Genomic DNA, 20863 nt, shown 5'->3' with positions numbered 1-20863 from the left:
AAATGAGTGCTGATTTTGCTATATTCCATGCCAAATGCTCCGGAGAGAGTTGAATAGAACGGAAGGGAAATGGTAGTAAGCCTAGAAATCAGGTTTGATTGTGGATGTCAAATGAAATATTTCTTATCTGATGATACGCAGCATTAAGCTGCCTAAAGACAATGTCAATATTGTGAAAGAATGATGGGGTTTCGTATTGAAGATATATGAATTGGTACCATATTTCAAAGTTGTCCATGTTTTGTTTTGCAGTTGATGGAGGATTGTCAAACTGGACATCGTGGTCCATCGTACCCTGCCCCGTCACATGCGGAGTAAATGCCATGACAAATCAAAGCAGATACAGGGAGTGCAACGCCCCTGCTCCAGATGCCGGTGGCAAGAACTGCACTGGTCCACTGATGGAAACCAGCCAAACACTGTGCAGTGTTCCAGCTTGCAGTGGTATGTGATGACAATTGTTTTACATGGCTCTTACTGCCTGCAAAGTATATGTGCAAGTCAGTGTGGGATTTTCGGGGTTAGAAATTTGGTCTATACAGTCGTTTGTTGACGGTAATTAATTAGCTGTACTCTGAAACTGTTCTGAGCCAATGAATCTCGGAGATGGTATGTTAGTACTGGTTGATGTAATAGAATTGTTGAAACTACCTCCGACTAAAATTCTACAATGACGGGATGTGTATACACATAATTATAAGGATAGGTCAGGTATTCTAACAACCAAAATGAAGAGTATTAGAGATGTTTTGGAGGAATTCCTTTTTGTCGTTTTGCCAAAAGCCTATCGAGAACAAAGTATGTGTATGTCTGGAGGACACTTTTGGATAGACTCCAATGTTCGTTCATCGTAAGAATGAAACTATTGGCTTATTTCCAACCATTAGGCGAAGACAACGTTAGCGATTGGACCCAGTGGAGTTCTCCAGTATGTACAGCCGCTTGTGGTCCAGGGGAAGAGGGGCGCATGGAGAGAACCAGGAATTGTGTTGCACCAGCTGATAATATCAGCTGTACAGCCCTGCTTATAGAGACGCAAATGGGAAATTGTGGTCTTCCTAAATGCCCAGGTAAATGTGCAGCTGCTTTCATCCTACCTCTTCTGTGTACTTTCACATGATATCACGTAGTCTTACTCTGAAGTTGAGCTGTTTTCGAGTGGAATGTCACATCTAAGTTGCTGGCATACAACAAGTTTTAAAATGTGGATGTTTCTTTCATGAGCGAATTATTAATTGCAAAGGCTTTTCTCCGATGTGCATTATATCTCGATCTGTAACGAGAAGAAATGAGTGCTGATTTTGCTATATTCCATGCCAAATGCTCCGGAGAGAGTTGAATAGAACCGAAGGGAAATGGTAGTAAGTCTAGAAATCAGGTTTGATTGTGGATGCCAAATGAAATATTTCTGATCTGATGATACGCAGCATTAAGCTGCCTAAAGACAATGTCAATATTGTGAAAGAATGATGGGGTTTCGTATTGAAGATATATGAATTGGTACCATATTTCAAAGTTGTCCATGTTTTGTTTTGCAGTTGATGGAGGATTGTCAAACTGGACATCGTGGTCCATCGTACCCTGCCCCGTCACATGCGGAGTAAATGCCATGACAAATCAAAGCAGATACAGGGAGTGCAACGCCCCTGCTCCAGATGCCGGTGGCAAGAACTGCACTGGTCCACTGATGGAAACCAGCCAAACACTGTGCAGTGTTCCAGCTTGCAGTGGTATGTGATGACAATTGTTTTACATGGCTCTTACTGCCTGCAAAGTATATGTGCAAGTCAGTGTGGGATTTTCGGGGTTAGAAATTTGGTCTATACAGTCGTTTGTTGACGGTAATTAATTAGCTGTACTCTGAAACTGTTCTGAGCCAGTGAATCTCGGAGATGGTATGTTAGTACTGGTTGATGTAATAGAATTGTTGAAACTACCTCCGACTAAAATTCTACAATGACGGGATGTGTATACACATAATTATAAGGATAGGTCAGGTATTCTAACAGCCAAAATGAAGAGTATTAGAGATGTTTTGGAGGAGTTCCTTTTTGTCGTTTTGCCAAAAGCCTATCGAGAACAAAGTATGTGTATGTCTGGAGGACACTTTTGGACAGACTCCAATGTTCGTTCATCGTAAGAATGAAACTATTGGCTTATTTCCAACCATTAGGCGAAGACAACGTTAGCGATTGGACCCAGTGGAGTTCTCCAGTATGTACAGCCGCTTGTAGTCCAGAGGAAGAGGGGCGCATGGAGAGAACCAGGAATTGTGTTGCACCAGCTGATAATATCAGCTGTACAGCCCTGCTTATAGAGACGCAAATGGGAAATTGTGGTCTTCCTAAATGTCCAGGTAAATGTGCAGCTGCTTTCATCCTACCTCTTCTGTGTACTTGAATATGGTATCACGTAGTCTTACTCTGAAGTTGAACTGTTTTCGAGTGGAATGTCACATCTAAGTTGCTGGCATACAACAAGTTTTAAAATGTGGATGTTTCTTTCATGAGCGAATTATTAACTGCAAAGGCTTTTCTCCGATGTGCATTATATCTCGATCTGTAACGAGAGGAAATGAGTGCTGATTTTGCTATATTCCATGCCAAATGCTCCGGAGAGAGTTGAAAAGAACCGAAGGGAAATGGTAGTAAGTCTAGAAATCGGGTTTGATTGTGGATGCCAAATGAAATATTTCTGATCTGATGATACGCAGTATTAAGCTGCCTAAAGACAATGTCAACATTGTGAAAGAATGATGGGGTTTCGCACTGAAGATGTTTGAAATGGTACCATATGTCAAAGTTGTCCATGTTTTGTTTTGCAGTTGATGGAGGATTGTCAAACTGGACATCGTGGTCCATCGTACCCTGCCCCGTCACATGCGGAGTAAATGCCATGACAAATCAAAGCAGATACAGGGAGTGCAACGCCCCTGCTCCAGATGCCGGTGGCAAGAACTGCACTGGTCCACTGATGGAAACCAACCAAACACTGTGCAGTGTTCCAGCTTGCAGTGGTATGTGATGACAATTGTTTTACATGGCTCTTACTGCCTGCAAAGTATATGTGCAAGTCAGTGTGGGATTTTCGGGGTTAGAAATTTGGTCTATACACTCATTTGTTGACGGTAATTAATTAGCTGTACACTGAAACTGTTCTGAGCCAATAAATCTCGGAGGTGGTTTGTTGGTACTGGTTGATGTAATAGAATTGTTGAAACTACCTCCGACTAAAATTGTACAATGACGGGATGTGTATACACATAATTATAAGGGTAGGTCAGGTATTCTAACAACCAAAATGAAGAGTATTAGAGATGTTTTGGAGGAATTCCTTTTTGTCGTTTTGCCCAAAGCCTATCGAGAACAAAGTATGTGTATGTCTGGAGGACACTTTTGGATAGACTCCAATGTCCGTTCATCGTAAGAATGAAACTATTGGCTTATTTCCAACCATTAGGCGAAGACAACGTTAGCGATTGGACCCAGTGGAGTTCTCCAGTATGTACAGCCGCTTGTGGTCCAGGGGAAGAGGGGCGCATGGAGAGAACCAGGAATTGTGTTGCACCAGCTGATAATATCAGCTGTACAGCCCTGCTTATAGAGACGCAAATGGGAAATTGTGGTCTTCCTAAATGTCCAGGTAAATGTGCAGCTGCTTTCATCCTACCTCTTCTGTGTACTTCCATATGATATCACGTAGTCTTACTCTGAAGTTGAACTGTTTTCGAGTGGAATGTCACATCCAAGTTGCTGGCATACAACAAGTTTTAAAATGTGGATGTTTCTTTCATGAGCGAATTATTAATTGCAAAGGCTTTTCTCTGATGTGCATTATATCTTGATCTGTAACGAGATGAAATGAGTGCTGATTTTGCTATATTCAATGCGAAATGCTCCGGAGAGAGTTGAATAGAACCGAAGGGAAATGGTAGTAAGTCTAGAAATCAGGTTTGATTGTGGATGCCAAATGAAATATTTCTGATCTGATGATACGCACCATCAAGCTGCCTAAAGACAATGTCAACATTGTGAAAGAATGATGGGGTTTCGCATTGAAGATGTATGAAATGGTACCATATTTCAAAGTTGTCCATGTTTTGTTTTGCAGTTGATGGAGGATTGTCAAACTGGACATCGTGGTCCATCGTACCCTGCCCCGTCACATGCGGAGTAAATGCCATGACAAATCAAAGCAGATACAGGGAGTGCAACGCCCCTGCTCCAGATGCCGGTGGCAAGAACTGCACTGGTCCACTGATGGAAACCAGCCAAACACTGTGCAGTGTTCCAGCTTGCAGTGGTATGTGATGACAATTGTTTTATATGGCTCTTACTGCCTGCAAAGTATATGTGCAAGTCAGTGTGGGATTTTCGGGGTTAGAAATTTGGTCTATACACTCATTTGTTGACGGTAAATAATTAGCTGTACTCTGAAACTGTTCTGAGCCAATGAATCTCGGAGATGGTATGTTAGTACTGGTTGATGTAATAGAATTGTTGAAACTACCTCCGACTAAACTTTTACAACGACGGGATGTGTATACACATAATTATAAGGATAGGTCAGGTATTCTAACAACCAAAATGAAGAGTATTAGAGATGTTTTGGAGGAATTCCTTTTTGTCGTTTTGCCCAAAGCCTATCGAGAACAAAGTATGTGTATGTCTGGAGGACACTTTTGGATAGACTCCAATGTTCGTTCATCGAAAGAATGAAACTATTGGCTTATTTCCAACCATTAGGCGAAGACAACGTTAGCGATTGGACCCAGTGGAGTTCTCCAGTATGTACAGCCGCTTGTGGTCCAGAGGAGGAGGGGCGCATGGAGAGAACCAGGAATTGTGTTGCACCAGCTGATAATATCAGCTGTGCAGCCCTGCTTATAGAGACGCAAATGGGAAATTGTGGTCTTCCTAAATGCCCAGGTAAATGTGCAGCTGCTTTCATCCTACCTCTTCTGTGTACTTTCACATGATATCACGTAGTCTTACTCTGAAGTTGAACTGTTTTCGAGTGGAATGTCACATCTAAGTTGCTGGCATACAACAAGTTTTAAAATGTGGATGTTTCTTTCATGAGCGAAATATTATCTGCAAAAGCTTTTCTCCGATGTGCATTATATCTTGATCTGTAACGAGATGAAATGAGTGCTGATTTTGCTATATTCCATGGCAAATGCTCCGGAGAGAGTTGAATAGAACCGAAGGGAAATGGTAGTAAGTCTAGAAATCGGGTTTGATTGTGGATGCCAAATGAAATATTTCTGATCTGATGATACGCAGCATTAAGCTGCATAAAGACAATGTCAACATTGTGAAAGAACGATGGGGTTTCGCATTGAAGATGTATGAAATGGTACCATATGTCAAAGTTGTCCATGTTTTGTTTTGCAGTTGATGGAGGATTGTCAAACTGGACATCGTGGTCCATCGTACCCTGCCCTGTCACATGTGGAGTAAATGCCATGACAAATCAAAGCAGAAACAGGGAGTGCAACGCCCCTGCTCCAGATGCCGGTGGCAAGAACTGCACTGGTCCACTGATGGAAACCAGCCAAACACTGTGCAGTGTTCCAGCTTGCAGTGGTATGTGATGACAATTGTTTTACATGGCTCTTACTGCCTGCAAAGTATATGTGCAAGTCAGTGTGGGATTTTCGGGGTTAGAAATTTGGTCTATACACTCATTTGTTGACGGTAATTAATTAGCTGTACTGTGAAACTGTTCTGAGCCAATGCATCTCGGAGATGGTATGTTAGTACTGGTTGATGTAATAGAATTGTTGAAACTACCTCCGAGAAAAAATTCTACAATGATGGGATGTATACACACATAATTATAAGGATAGGTCAAATATTCTTACAACCAAAATGAAGAGTATTAGAGATGTTTTGGAGGAATTCCTTTTTGTTGTTTTGCCAAAAGCCTATCGAGAACAAAGTATGTGTATGTCTGGAGGACACTTTTGGACAGACTCCAATGTTCGTTCATCGTAAGAATGAAACTATTGGCTTATTTCCAACCATTAGGCGAAGACAACGTTAGCGATTGGACCCAGTGGAGTTCTCCAGTATGTACAGCCGCTTGTGGTCCTGGGGAAGAGGGGCGCATGGAGAGAACCAGGAATTGTGTTGCACCAGCTGATAATATCAGCTGTACAGCCCTGCTTATAGAGACGCAAATGGGAAATTGTGGTCTTCCTAAATGTCCTGGTAAATGTGCAGCTGCTTTCACCCTACCTCTTCTGTGTACTTCCATATGATATCACGTAGTCCTCCTCTGAAGTTGAACTGTTTTCGAGTGGAATGTCACATCTAAGTTGCTGGCATACAACAAGTTTTAAAATGTGGATGTTTCTTTCATGAGCGAATTATTAATTGCAAAGGCTTTTCTCCGATGTGCATTATATCTCGATCTGTAACGAGATGAAATGAGTGCTGATTTTGCTATATTCCATGCCAAGTGCTCCGGAGAGAGTTGAATAGAACCGAAGGGAAATTGTAGTAGGTCTAGAAATCAGGTTTGATTGTGGATGCCAAATGAAATATTTCTGATCTGATGATACGCAGCATTAAGCTGCCTAAAGACAATGTCAACATTGTGAAAAAATGATGGGGTTTCGTATTGAAGATATATGAATTGCTACCCTATGTCAAAGTTGTCCATGTTTTGTTTTGCAGTTGATGGAGGATTGTCAAACTGGACATCGTGGTCCACCGTACCCTGCCCCGTCACATGCGGAGTAAATGCCATGACAAATCAAAGCAGATACAGGGAGTGCAACGCCCCTGCTCCAGATGCCGGTGGCAAGAACTGCACTGGTCCACTGATGGAAACCAGCCAAACACTGTGCAGTGTTCCAGCTTGCAGTGGTATGACAATTGTTTTACATGGCTCTTACTACCTGCAAAGTATATGTACAAGTCAGTGTGGGATTTTCGGGGTTAGAAATTTGGTCTATACACTCATTTGTTGACGGTAATTAATTAGCTGTACACTGAAACTCTTCTGAGCCAATGAATCTCGGAGGTGGTATGTTCGTGCTGGATGATGTAATAGATTTGTTGAAATTATCTCCAAATACAATTCTACAATGACGGGATGTGTATACACATAATTATATGGATAAGTCGAGTAGCGAAACTAACAGAATTATGGTTATTAGAGTTGTTGTGGAGGAATTCCTTTCTGTCGTTTTGCCAAAGGACTATCGATAACAAAGCATATGTGTGTCTGGAGGACACTTTTGTATAGACTCCAATGTTCGTGACGAGTAGGAAACTGATGTGTTCGTTTGTAGCGTGTGTCAACACGCCCCAATATACCCGTCGCAGAACGTACATGCACGTGTCACGTGCCAGTCTGGGGGTTACAGTTAAATGGGTATTGAGAAATAGCTTCCATTATGAGGAAGAGATTTATACAGTATTCTTAGCATTCATATTATCGGTGAATGTTCAGTGTGTGGTGATTTTCATTTGTTTTACTGTTTTGTTTCAATTTGGGTGCATTAAATGCTCAGACAGAATTATTTTGACTTTTTTTTAAATTTATAAATGGAGAATAAGAACTGCCTCATTCCCAGTTCGTTCATCTTAAGAATGAAACTACAGGCTTATTTTAAACCATTAGGTGAAGACAACGTTAGCGAGTGGACCCAGTGGAGTTCTCCAGTATGTACAGCCACTTGTGGTCCAGGGAAAGAGGGACGCATGGAGAGAACCAGGAATTGTGTTGCACCAGCTGATAATATCAGCTGTACAGCCCTGCTTATAGAGACGCAAATGGGAAATTGTGGTCTTCCTAAATGTCCAGGTAAATGTGCAGCTGCTTTCATCCTACCTCTTCTGTGTACTTCCATATGATATCACGTAGTCTTACTCTGAAGTTGAACTGTTTTCGAGTGGAATGTCACATCTAATATAATATCAGCTGTACAACCCTGCTTATAGAGACGCAAATGGGAAACTGTGGTCTTCCTAAATGTCCAGGGGACTGAGTTTTACCTGTTGTAGTTGGATAATATGTCGATAATACTGTATTGTTGTTTATCAAATGGTGTAGATAGTGTTGATGTGAACGTCTTTCTTGAAAATGGAGAATGAATAGAATACAACTTGCAATGTGGGTTCTGTGAAGAAGTTTCTATTCAAAAACGTATTTTCGAAAGAGAATTCATTGTGATGCGCACCATCTGTTACTTTCTTTGTCCTCAATAGGTAAATGTAATTGTCGTGTTGGTTACAGATTAATGCAGGATTTACTACTTTTCGTCAATTTTAATGTTACTGCTGTCCGAACCTAAGGGTGTAATGTCGGAATCCTTAGTTTGAGAAGTAATGTCCTGAAAAGTCAAGTGAATCATACGAGAGATAGTAAAATGTGTCTAGGTTAGGAACTGTAATTTCGTGTATACAAATTCACGCTAATTATTATCAATTAGTTCATTAGCCCCATAAAGTGACCACTGGTTTCACCATATTTGTTTATCATCGCTTAAAAGAATTGAACTTATGACATGGTTTAACATACGTAGATGTGTATAGTTAATGTGTTTTCATTCTTTGATATTACTGGGCAGTTCTTTCAGAATAATTATAAATGAATATTATTAAATAATCAATACAAAATTCTCATTCTTTGAGTGTTTCCAAAAAACTCCACTCTGTTATTTCACTGGCATTTGTCTTTGGCGCTATAATTTGCTTTGCAGAACTGTGCTTCTTAAACCTGTCGCCGTGGGTGAAAACCCCGACGTTTCTGTTTCTCTGCATCATACCCTTGCTCGCGACTTTCATCAAAGTTTTAAACGTTTCAGACTTGCATAACATTGGGTTTTCCTCCCTCATAAAGCTGACATGAAGTCGTGTGATTTTTATGTAAAATGGCGTTCACTACCTAGACATAGTTAGAAACTTGTACAATCATGAGATACGAGTATTGTATTATGGACATGTAAATGGTAGTTAGGCAGCCATGATGGTCGTAAGTATCTTTGACAGATGTTGTGGCAGAATCATATACGTTGTAAAATTAAGATGTAGGCGAAAGAGTACAATTTGTTGAGTGAATGGTTTCTTGTCGATGTGAAAAGGGTTTTGTCCCATATATTTCGCCGATTGGGGAATGAGATTCAAAATCTTAGTTAAGCTTTCAAAATGTCTTTCTCAGTGACAGTATGTTTTGTAGTAGTGTGACATGTACCCCATATTATAATGTTTGTTCAGATGAAGAAGTGGAAGGATACACTTTCATTTTTGCATACGCAATGTATTATCGTTATTTGATAGAGATAAAAGTACATTATAGTGAAATAACTTCGGAATCATTGGATTGATTTCTCGTGGCTGCGGAAATTACGGATTCTCTGGTATTTAGAGAAGTTATTGTTTTCCCACAGTTGATGGAGGATTGTCAAGCTGGACGGCGTGGTTGAAGGTTCCCTGCTCCAGGGCATGCGGAGTGAAAGCCACAACAAGTGAGAGTAGATACAGGACTTGCACAAATCCTCCTCCAATGTATGGCGGAAATAACTGTACACGATCGTTGTCTGAAACTCGGGAAATTTTCTGTGATGTCCCACCTTGCACTGGTATGTAATTTAACTGAAAGTGTTAAACCCAAATCACAATTCACTGTATTATCAAAGTTCATTATTGATAGCGACAAACTGGGTTCTGTTGTACATAGCTTGTATCAATATTCCTGTTTTATCGTAACGGTAAACACAATAAACTGACTTTACAGCTGATTCGGAATAAAGCCTACGACCTCAAGGTCACCAACGCCAGTGTTTCATAACATGCAAAACGTGTTGCAATAGCACTTTTTTTATGAAGGTTATTACACGGAAAGAATGCATCTTATGTGACCTACTTTCCAGTGGGTATTGTGGTTATTGTGGGTACATAGCATTAACTGACTCACTCTCTGACTGACTGACTGACTCACCCGCTAACCTTCTTGATCACCCAATCACACTGTAGGTGATGATAATGTCACGGAGTGGTCATCGTGGAGCAACATCTCCTGCCCCACCACTTGCGGTCGGGGAACAGAGGGCGCTGTTACAAGGACCAGAGACTGTGTGGAACCGTCCAATGGTACAACATGCTCAGCACCACTTGAAGACAAGCGTCGTGAAGACTGTAATCTTACGGAATGCCCAGGTTTGCTTAAATCATGTACATGTCATTGTACTAACGACCGATTGCTTCATGAACATATACAATGAACCAAGCAATGAGAGCACCATGTGCATCAACGTAAGGAGTGAAATGGCTTCTAGCGATTCCATAGTTGGCATCAGAGGTAGGCTACATCTGATCTGGACAGGATTTCTCGAAATCTCGAGTTTGACTAAAGTTTGAAAGATAGCAATCCTAGAATGAACTGAAATTGATATTATACTTAAACATTGTAGACAATTTGAGGAAGGTGGGTAGATTAAGTAAGTTGTTTACGTTGTTTTGGTAAAATTACAGTTGGGTTAAAATGCATTTATTTCAAATTGGCAAAATCAGTGAGAAAGTTTCGAGAAACCGGGGCGTGGTGGTCACCTCTCTGATCTTGACATGGTTGATGTGGTCCCTCTCTTACTTGACCTAGTCTGGGTATTTGGTGTACTCAGCAGAGTGGGCAAAATACATTAGAGTCTGACTGAAGCTGTTTTCCTAACTACATGACACAGTATGTTATATATATATCTATACCACCTTGATTAGTGGACGGAAGACCGGGTCTGTGGTCAGCGTGGATAGAGCCTCCTTGCCTCGTGACATGCGGACCAGCAACAGAGATACACCTACTACGGAAACGAAACTGCTCAGACCCAGAGCCAGCCTTTGGTGGAAGGAACTGTACAGATCCACTCTTGGAGACAAGAATGGGAGTATGTGGTGGAGTTGACTGTGAAGAGCCACGTGAGTCGATAGAATCATCCAAAACTGATACGCAAAGGTGATAAGATCTGAACGAAATACCCCTCAGCTGCACTGACGTTTACGTGTGATGTGTAAACACAGTTGTCAAATACACCATTTGACGTTTACATACATATTTAATCGGATAGGCATCCATGAACTGTTTGAACGCGCATTTCAATTCAGGATAGAGTATGGTACTGAATAACCGCAGTGATCAAGAGTATATACGTCTACATATCATGTGATTTTTTGGTTTCTCCTATTTTGTCATGCTGTGATGAAACAAAGGATAATATGGTCAGGCAGCCCCAAAACTGACCGACGAAGAGCAGTCTTACTTGAAAACTAATAAACATACAATACTCAATGACACGATGGTCGTGATGAAAACATTACACCAAATCTGTGAGGTTTTGTTCGAACAATATATATCCTATAAATGTTGTCATTAAAGTATTTACACAGTTCAATATTTGTTACGAGGGAGGAGTGCAAAGGGAGAAACAGCCCGATGCATGAGGTAAGATGCGGACGGCAGAGCACGGGCACGGGTTAATGAATCAATAACTTTAGTAGGCACTTGCGCACGTGCTTCTCGAAAACCTGGCTGTCCCAGTCTCTGCATCCCCACCCCCAGCAACAAATAGTGAACTGTGTCAATATTTCAATGACAGATTGTTGAACAACCTTACGGACGATAACAAAGACGAAATGAAGAGAGGTAAGTCATGTTTTGCAGCGCCTTGGTAAACTAGGCACTCCGATGACCATGCGTAGATAGTGTTAATTGAATTTGGTAAGTCTAAACTATTCGTAGAAGAGGTCACCCATCGTTGGACATGGTTGTTCTTAGACCTGTCCAACGTTGACAATTTCTTTAATCATACGAATAGTCACTGTGAGGTGTGACTACATCATTGTGTCATCTGTCCCTTCAGCAATCCCAACAACTGTCAGTTACCTCGTTATCGGCATATGCAGCACTCTGGCTTTGGCGTTCGTTGCCATCATCGTTGGAATCGCTGCCATTCGCTATTGCAGGACACGGTGAGTTTCAAATATCAGCGCTGGGTGGCCAGCGATGAGTATGTGAGTTAGGGTTCGAGCTATTTAACCGGTATTTGGCCGAAGCTAACGTTGAAATCTAAAGGTGAAACACGAAAGTAAGCGTATAAATTTGTCAACGCAATGACCACCTGGCAAGAAAATAGCCCAGAAAAGTCGTGGCTACTATATTGACGAAGCTGACGTCCGTGATATGTTTTCTTAGATATGACTGAAATAGTCTGAAACAACAGCACGGGGAAAACATGAAATCGTTGGTCCTTTTAACAGTTCTCTTATTCACACGATAACACGTTACAAAGAACATCATCATGTTAAGGCGGCTCCAGTGGTCAGGCTGACCCATATGATATCAAGTTATTGCATGGTGTGTACAATGTCATAACAATCAATCTTTTCAGAGGGAGACAGGAAGACTATGCACCTTCTGAACCGTCTGACGATGAGTCAAGTTTTTATTCGGACAATGACCTCAACAGTACGGTCACCAGTTTAGTGAGTGTGGACCTAAAACCGTTGGATACAAGAGGTTATGGAGAATACCCCGACATACTACAAAACAAAGAAGGACCCTTCTCAGTCCATGACATCCCTGCAATACAGTACTAGACAGTCTTCAAACATAGTGATGTCAACGTAGATGACTTTGGATAGCACCATAGAAACTGGCTGGTCCACCCGGTGAATTATGATATGATGCTAGTATCATCAATGTGTTATTTCAAAAAGTAACTGTGTCATGCATTGATTCGGTCACTTGTTGTGTCCTGTTTCATCTGATTTATAAGTTATAGCTCAGGAATGTGTTTTACCATGTGCAATGTCTTCCTGAATACGACTTTTGCTTCAGTTGTATGTAGATATTTTTTAAAATAAGATTATTCTAACAATTCATAGTAAAGTTGTTTTCATGTACGTTTTGAATGATTACCGAATGATATTGAGAAGGTATGATATGCAATTTAATTAATGGTCCTTGATGTATAAGAAAACTATATTTTGTTCTGTGTAACCCGAAAATGAGGAATCTGTACATGCAAGGCTAGATTTATGAACCCTAATAACAATTTTAAACATATTATCCTATTCTTCGGTATTCACCGATATTTGATGGTTGCCAAAGAGGAAAGGAACACAAAACGGGTATCGTTGTAACGTTTTGCATCGGACGTTTACAGTTATTTTCTCTGAGTGTCTAGTGGTATTTCGGTCGTGTTCAATTGTTTGGTCAAATCCATTTGTCAGGAGTGTACTTTCTTTGCCGGTTCTGTTTGTGTTTATATTTGTAAATACCCTGCTACATATTATGTAAATTTCCCTCTAAAAGCAGGAGCAGAAATAACAGACTATTATTTAACTTATGTTCATTAAATGTTGTTTGAACAATAAATACATTTTCACACCAGTAGCGTTTTGTTGTTGAATTTGTTGCAAAGAAAAATGGTTACAAGAATGGTATATTTTTACCAAAATTAGACAATTGTACCGTTGACACATCGGTGCAGTAAGGCTTGATTCAGCGTCTGTTCATCTGTCGATGACTTGTGCAACATAACCGGAAGATCTACAGTAAACATACAAAACGTCAGCAAAACTGTTTATAACCTGATGTATCGATGGCGGACTCCAGTATTCTGAAATATGTTGTCACATAAAACAACACTTGCAATATCAAAACACATCAAAACAGATGGAATGAATTGCCTCCCTTTGAAATTGTGGGCAAATATAAGACTAAGAAAAACTATACAGATATATTATATCTTTGCATGTGGTATAGAATCTAATCTGAGAACCATACCATGGGGAAATAATGTTTGTTGCACTTCTTACCTGTTTTGCAGTACGACGCCCAGAGTTCCTTCCCTTGGGTCCGTATGGTGTCAGCACTGTGAACTTTACTTTTTTTCGATATATTCTTTGGTTTTCCCCTGTTGTCATAATTAAGTCAAATCACTGTGACAGTTTGTGTCTTCTATCTCATTCACTCGCCCACAGTTATTTTCTTGTTTGTTTCACTGTTTTTTTATCCTGTTTTTTTTTAGATATAGCGGCAGTCTGTAAATAATGAAGTCTGTACCAGCTAATCCAGTGATCAACAGCATGAGCGTCGATCTACGCATATAAGACGACGACATAAGTCACCAAATCCCGTTAGAGGCCTCTTACGACAAGTATGGGTTACAGGAGATGATTTCTACCCCGGATGTTCACGGGTCTTTGAATATTCGAAGATGGATCAGATGATACAGTGATAACATATGAACCTCCTTCTACACAGTTCGAAGGCATGCATGTTGCCACTTGCACCCAATACCACTAGTCGCCTCCGTCGATAAGCATTGGTTGCTGAATAGAAGTTGGAATCGAATACAGAATAACCACATATCGCGGCTGTGCAGATAATACTTTAACGTCACATAAGCAAGTGTAAAAGGTTTTAACAAATTTACAAATGTAATTTCTTTATAAATGTCCTTAGCGGATCTCATGTCTCCGATAACAAAATGTTAAGTAGGACTATTTGTTGGTCGACGGAATACGAATAAATATTAAAATTATTAGCGAAAGACTTTTTAAAAACAAATTCAAGAACGAGACGCTGCATATTTGGGATTTGTGGCAACTATGGCCAAGTTATGTCACGCCAGGACTGAAATCATGTTTGATGTTTAGATCAAGCAGCACTACTGACTGATCCAAAGAGCAGCCCAGGACAATACTTTCGCGATTCCTTTCCAAATACACTCCATGGGTTTGCATAGCAACTGAAGGCTGGATATAACTGAACTCTTTTGATTTTCTTTGTGCGCTAACCTCGAACCACTAGGTTCACAAGTCTCAAGGTCATATCTTTGGACACTTTGTCAAGGTCAAAAGCAAACCAGGCCCCGATGTTTCGAGACAAACTTAAGTCTTAGTTTTGACTTAAGTTCGAGTTTTTACTGAAATTTGAGGAAAACACATTTCACAGAATGAACTGAAAACGTTCTAAAGCTTAAACGTTAGTATACAATTTGAATTTGGTGTAGAGAGTGTACGTAAGCTGTTTGAACTTCTATATTTCGAAAATGCAGTTGTGTTAAAACTTCAGCTGTTTCAAATTGTGAAACTCGGTTTGAGATTTGAGTGTGTTGTGTGAAAGTTTGTTTCGAGAAATTGGGGCCACTTTCCACGACTCCTTTGCAAGTACATGTATACATGCATGCTGGGGTTGCATACGAACTGAACGCCGGGTATAACTGAACTCTGGCCATGTTCTTTTCGAGCTTACGCCTGAGCCACTATGCCCACCTGAGTCCCTATGTGTAGCGTCAGCTATTTGGACACTATGTTATTGTTAACTGTATGCATCGATTGAGCGTGACGTTATTAGATGCACCTGTAGCTGTTCACAGTTTACCAGAAGCTGTCGTCCTTGTGTGTAATCAGGGGTATGAATGTGTAAATATTTCGTCGTTAAGCATCGATTTATTTCAAACTTCGACTACAACCAAGTACAGTGTACAGCTTTTGCAGCAAGCGAAATGCAGATCGACTTACCTTACCTGTAATACACAGCATATGTGACTGACACACATTTTCTTTCCGACGATATCAAGACTGTTTATCTGATCCCGGAAATAGGTAGGTTCATATATTGTTCCTATTGAACCAAACTATAGATGACACGTGGGTAACGCATGGAAACACCAGGTTTTACTCTTCTTCCAGTATACTTCTCTTTGAAAAAAGACCACGAATTGTGTGAATTAAGGATTTGTTTTATAAAATGTATTCAATCCAGATGCAACCAGTCTATCTGATCCGGCAATGGTGGTACCATGTGACTTCAGCTTGTAAATGGGGGCGCCTGGACCAGACAAAAGCCATTGATCCTTAAAACAACTGATCTGCCATGTGAATCAATGTAAGACAATTCATTAACTTTAACTACTCCATTCAGCACATCGTAAACCTCGTTCCTGGACACTTTTTCTATCCCGTTTTGACCAAGGGGCATCACAGTTAATAAACAAAAATATAATATTTTTTTCAGAAATGGCCAGGATTTTTATCCGACGAAAGCGACTTCTAATGACACAGACCGTCTTACTATCTATAATCTTCTTCACAGTACTGGTGTTGTTTGTGCTAGATAACATACCCAACACATCTCCAAAGAGAGGAATATTTAATCATGAGTCTCCTTTGCAAATGAAGACATGGCCGCATATGTCCAAGTGTTCGAGATCAACAACACATCGACGTTTCCCGTCATCAGGGCAAAACGTTTCTTGCAACAAAATAATATCAGGTGACAAGAATGAACTTACAAAAGCTGAATACTTGATGTCAGTGTCCCTGAAGTCAACTCTTATGGATGAAGTGTTTCCTTTGAAGACCCGTGCCTGCCATGAATACAGACATGAAGCAGGCTACATCAATCAGACAATGACATGGGATGAAGATGATTTCCCTATAGCATTTAGCATTATCGTGTACAAACATGTTGAACAGTTGGAGAGATTACTCCGCATGTTATGGCGACCGAGTAACGTATACTGTATATCCATTGACATGAAATCAAGACGTGAGTTCGTGGAGGCTGTTGTATCTATAGCCAAATGCTTCGACAACGTATTTGTTCACCCAGTGCAGGTTGATGTGCAATGGGGGACGTTCACAGTACTAGAGCCAGAACTGCTCTGCATGGATCTTTTATGGAAGCTGAATAAAAAATGGCGATATTTCATAAACTTGACGGGGCAGGAATTTCCTCTGAAAACCAACTATGAACTTGTTCAGATTCTGAGAGCATACCGCGGCGCAAATGATATACAGGGAACATTCAGACAGTGAGTAAATGTACAAATATGTAACAGTCCGTTTATCACTGCTTTGTAGAATAGAAGGTAAGTGGTCGGGTTTTTCATGCTTTCAAACCGGAACATGAAATTATACATAGTTTAGGTTGCTTTGAAGTCATGCGTTTTATCAGGCCTATTGAAATGACTGCATGTAGTTAATGACGTTTGAGCTTAGCATACACGGAAGGAGACAGCGGTGCGGAATTTCAGTCGCTTTTGCATAACAAAACGTCACATAGGTTCTCTCAGTTTTCGTTCTGGGTTTCAGACCTAACAATATTACTTCTCCTACTTCATGTTTCATCCAAACCAATAACATGCCACACAGTGGCGCTGGTCACGGATACGGTGCACCATCCGGGCCGTGTTTATACGCATAGAAAGCATTTGCTCCAAACTGTTATATGTTATTCATGTCCACATCCTGATGAGACATTACAAGTACAAAAGAATCAACATAAAATAACCGTGGATTTGTACAGTTCATGTTACTTAAACACATGAACATAATCACGGCGACAAGCCATCCACATCGGCGACAGGCCATCATCCTCGGCGACAAGCCCTCAACATCGGCGACGAGCCCTCTTCCTCGGCGACAAGCCATCAACAGCAGCAACTGGCAAGGATGAAGCGACAAGCTTTTCCACATCTCGCACCAAAGCTTGGGCGCCATGACTTCACCAGGAAACAAGCCATTACTAGACAACGAACCCTCCACTGAGCGACAGGCTTCTAAAGACGAACCCATCACTACAACAAACAGAAAATTCATATGTCATACACGCACATGGTGAACATTCGTCTTTATATTTTCAAAATCACCGCCAACTTCTCGGATACGGGTCTCTCATTCATGTTGTGTCCACTGTAACCGAGAATGGCATATTCAAACTATATATTATAAAGAAAAATATGCAACAACAGCAAAACAATAGACGTTGTACATTAGTGGTCGATGTTACCATGCCTGATGAGACAAAACGTAACAAGTCATTATACGGTCTCTGAGTAGGGCACCAGGTGCATCGACCAGTGAAGGTCCGGGGGTTGAATATGCCTTCAGCATCCTATGTTGCCATAAAAGGTGACTATGCCTGTCGTAAGACGCGACTAACGGGATCGGGTGGTCAGGTTCGCTGACTTGGTTGACACATGTCTTCGGTTCCCAATAGCGCAGATCGATGTTCATGATGTTGATCACTGGATTGTTTGGTCCAGATTCGATTATTTACAGACCGCCGCCATATTGCTGGAATATTGCTGAAAGCGGGGTAAAACTTAACTCACTCACTCACTCACTCATCTGATGCATCATTACATTTCTGAGCACCATCACGCAACAATATGAACAGCCTAACATGTGCCATCGCTGAAATTGAAAATGCAAAGAAGCGCTCATAAAATCTGAATTAGCTAGCTGAATTTGTGTTCTGACATTTTTGCGCGTGTTCGATATTTAACGTCGTTTTCATCTGTATTTCAACTCTTTGGCCTGTAAAAATCGAGAAATATAATGACCGACTCAGACAGGACGCGATGAAACACAACAATGCTAGTCACTGAGTCTATCCACCCAACTGACTTAGTCAACTCATACCACCAACATATAGATTATTACTTTAGATGGGTTCCATAACCCATGATGACAGTTTTCACTGGTTCCTTCCCACTATACATATCGATACAACCGAAAAAGAATATCAGTGAGCATTGTCTTATGGGACGGTAGGCGTTCCACGTGAAAAAGAAGAAAGTGTGCATGTGAGTGTGCAGTTGTCACCTCAACTCACCTCCCAGAGGACCCGTGAAGGTCGCGGGGTAGTCGTAAGAGAAGACTAACGGGATCGAATGGTCAGGCTCTCTGACTGGGTTGGCATATGTCTTCGATTCCCAATAGCGCAGATTGATGCGCATGGTGTTGATCACTGGATTATATGGTTCAGACTCGATTATTTACAGACCGCCTCATATAGCTGGAAGATAGCTAATAGTGGAGTAAAACTAACTCACCTCCCAGCGGCGGTCTTGTAGCCTTTTGGTCAAAGCGTTCATATCAGGGCGAACACCACGCTTGGGTACAACGTGTCAAGCCCATTCTGGTGTTCCCTGCCGTGTGATATTACTGGATTATTTCTAAAAGCGGATTTTAATTTAGTTTCAACCCAAAAGACCACACTCACAATGAAAACCACTGTGTGTTCTGTAGGGCTGATACGGATCGGTGGGCGGGTGCAGGTATACCACCGGCTGGTTTGATCCCACGGAAAGGCGCGGTTCATATCGTTGCATCCCGTGGGTACGTCGACTACGTCCTACACAATGACGTTGCGATTGCGTTGTTACAATGGGTGAAGAATGTGCAGATCCCGGATGAGGCTTTCTTCTCTATGCTCAACTACAACCTTCATCTGGAGGTACCGGGATCCTACACAGGTTGGAAGCGTGTTGTTTTGTGTAGTTTTCTGCCATGTTCAAGGTATGAGGCGGCGGTCTGTAAATACATGATTCTGGACTAGACTCCCATCGTCAGTGTATGATGTTATATAGAGAATCGCACCCTCGTGTCTACTGATCATATCAAATATGTCAACACGAGTTAAAATATCCGAGGCTTACAGAGTATATCGTCACCTTTATCAGCAAGTGTTGACATAACTGATATGAGTAGATACGAGGGTGAGATTTTATTTATCATCAAAAATCACTCTTCATTAGTTTTCATTGAAAAAGGTACATCTCTCAATACTGCACTATCATTAAATTGAAGTCCCACTTTTCATAGCATTGTGACGTCATCGCGTTCATTGTGCTATTGCATTGTAAGGGCATTTTACAAAATCTACAGTCAAAACAATATCTGCTTGGAGTTATCATATGATCTCATACAAGCGACACCTCATGTTGGACACAATTTTGGGATGATAAACATTTAAGTCAGATCATCTCATGCCAACTCATAATCTGTCCTCGGATAATGTTGTTGAAGGTTGTGACTATATTCGTGGCTAGAAGAAACAATGTCTGCCTTGTCTGATATCGCTTAAGCCATAATCACCGATTCTACAGGAAATAGTAAAGTCACACTGATACTGGACGGATTCTGGGTTAGTGTACGCTCAAAGAAATCTATGCACATTACTGAGTGTGACTTTATTTTGATTGCTATCAACATACCCAAACGACAGGGATTGTTCAAGCACTGAGTTATTTGGCAAAAGTTTCGTTTACAAACATATCGCCGCTCCGTTACTGGAATGCGACAGATCACGAAGTAATAGCTATAGTCTTGCGACCAAATAGATTGTATTTGTTGAGTGATAATTGGGAGCTGATCCATGACGAGCAAGGGGCGCCACAGTAATTAGCATGATGTTCTTAAAAGCTAATCTACTTAGAGGCATGAGTTTTTAAAAGACGCAAATGACAGAGAAACCAAGAGGTGCTATGTAATATTTTGGTGTTTCTTAACTTCCAGGTGACGTTGATGATGGTAAGCGGATGTTCCTTGGACGATACAAACTGTGGTTCCCACAACACAAGTGTTCTGGAAGGATTGCCAGGAATATATGCATAATGGAGGTTCGAGACCTGCCAAATCTTGCGAAGGCGCCGGAACTGTTCGTCAACAAATTCTTCTACGATCATCACCCTCTGGCGTACGACTGTCTCGAGGAGTGGTACCACAATAAGGTAGACATAGAGAGGAACGGCAAGCTGGATTTTGATACAACCTTGTACGAAAATAGATGGATTACAAGTCATCGGTTTTAGGGAGCGGTTTTGAACGCCACATTGAAACGTTCTCTTAATCAAGAACTGGGATTGTATAGTAAAGTTTTGGCCTACCATTGAGACAACTTAACAACGCATTCCGGCACCAGCACTTCTAGCAATCATGCCAGCAAGACGGTCAACGGGGGTTTTAAATGCCATTTCACCAGTTGAGTATGTTATCAATAAGAAGATACACGTTAAATACTTGGAAATTAGATGAAGGTTAGACAGAATTGATTGTCT

General features: G+C 41.0%; 1 pseudogene; it reads left to right on the top strand.

Annotated features, from left to right (window-relative positions):
• The first annotated feature begins 323 nt into the window (after nucleotides 1-323).
• Nucleotides 324-20617, top strand: LOC137262076 (A disintegrin and metalloproteinase with thrombospondin motifs adt-1-like; annotated as a pseudogene).
• The last annotated feature ends 246 nt before the right edge of the window (nucleotides 20618-20863 follow it).

This window comes from Haliotis asinina, chromosome 14 (assembly GCF_037392515.1).
Source record: "Haliotis asinina isolate JCU_RB_2024 chromosome 14, JCU_Hal_asi_v2, whole genome shotgun sequence".
Taxonomy (NCBI): domain Eukaryota; kingdom Metazoa; phylum Mollusca; class Gastropoda; order Lepetellida; family Haliotidae; genus Haliotis; species Haliotis asinina.
This window is presented reverse-complemented; position numbering and strand designations above follow the sequence as displayed.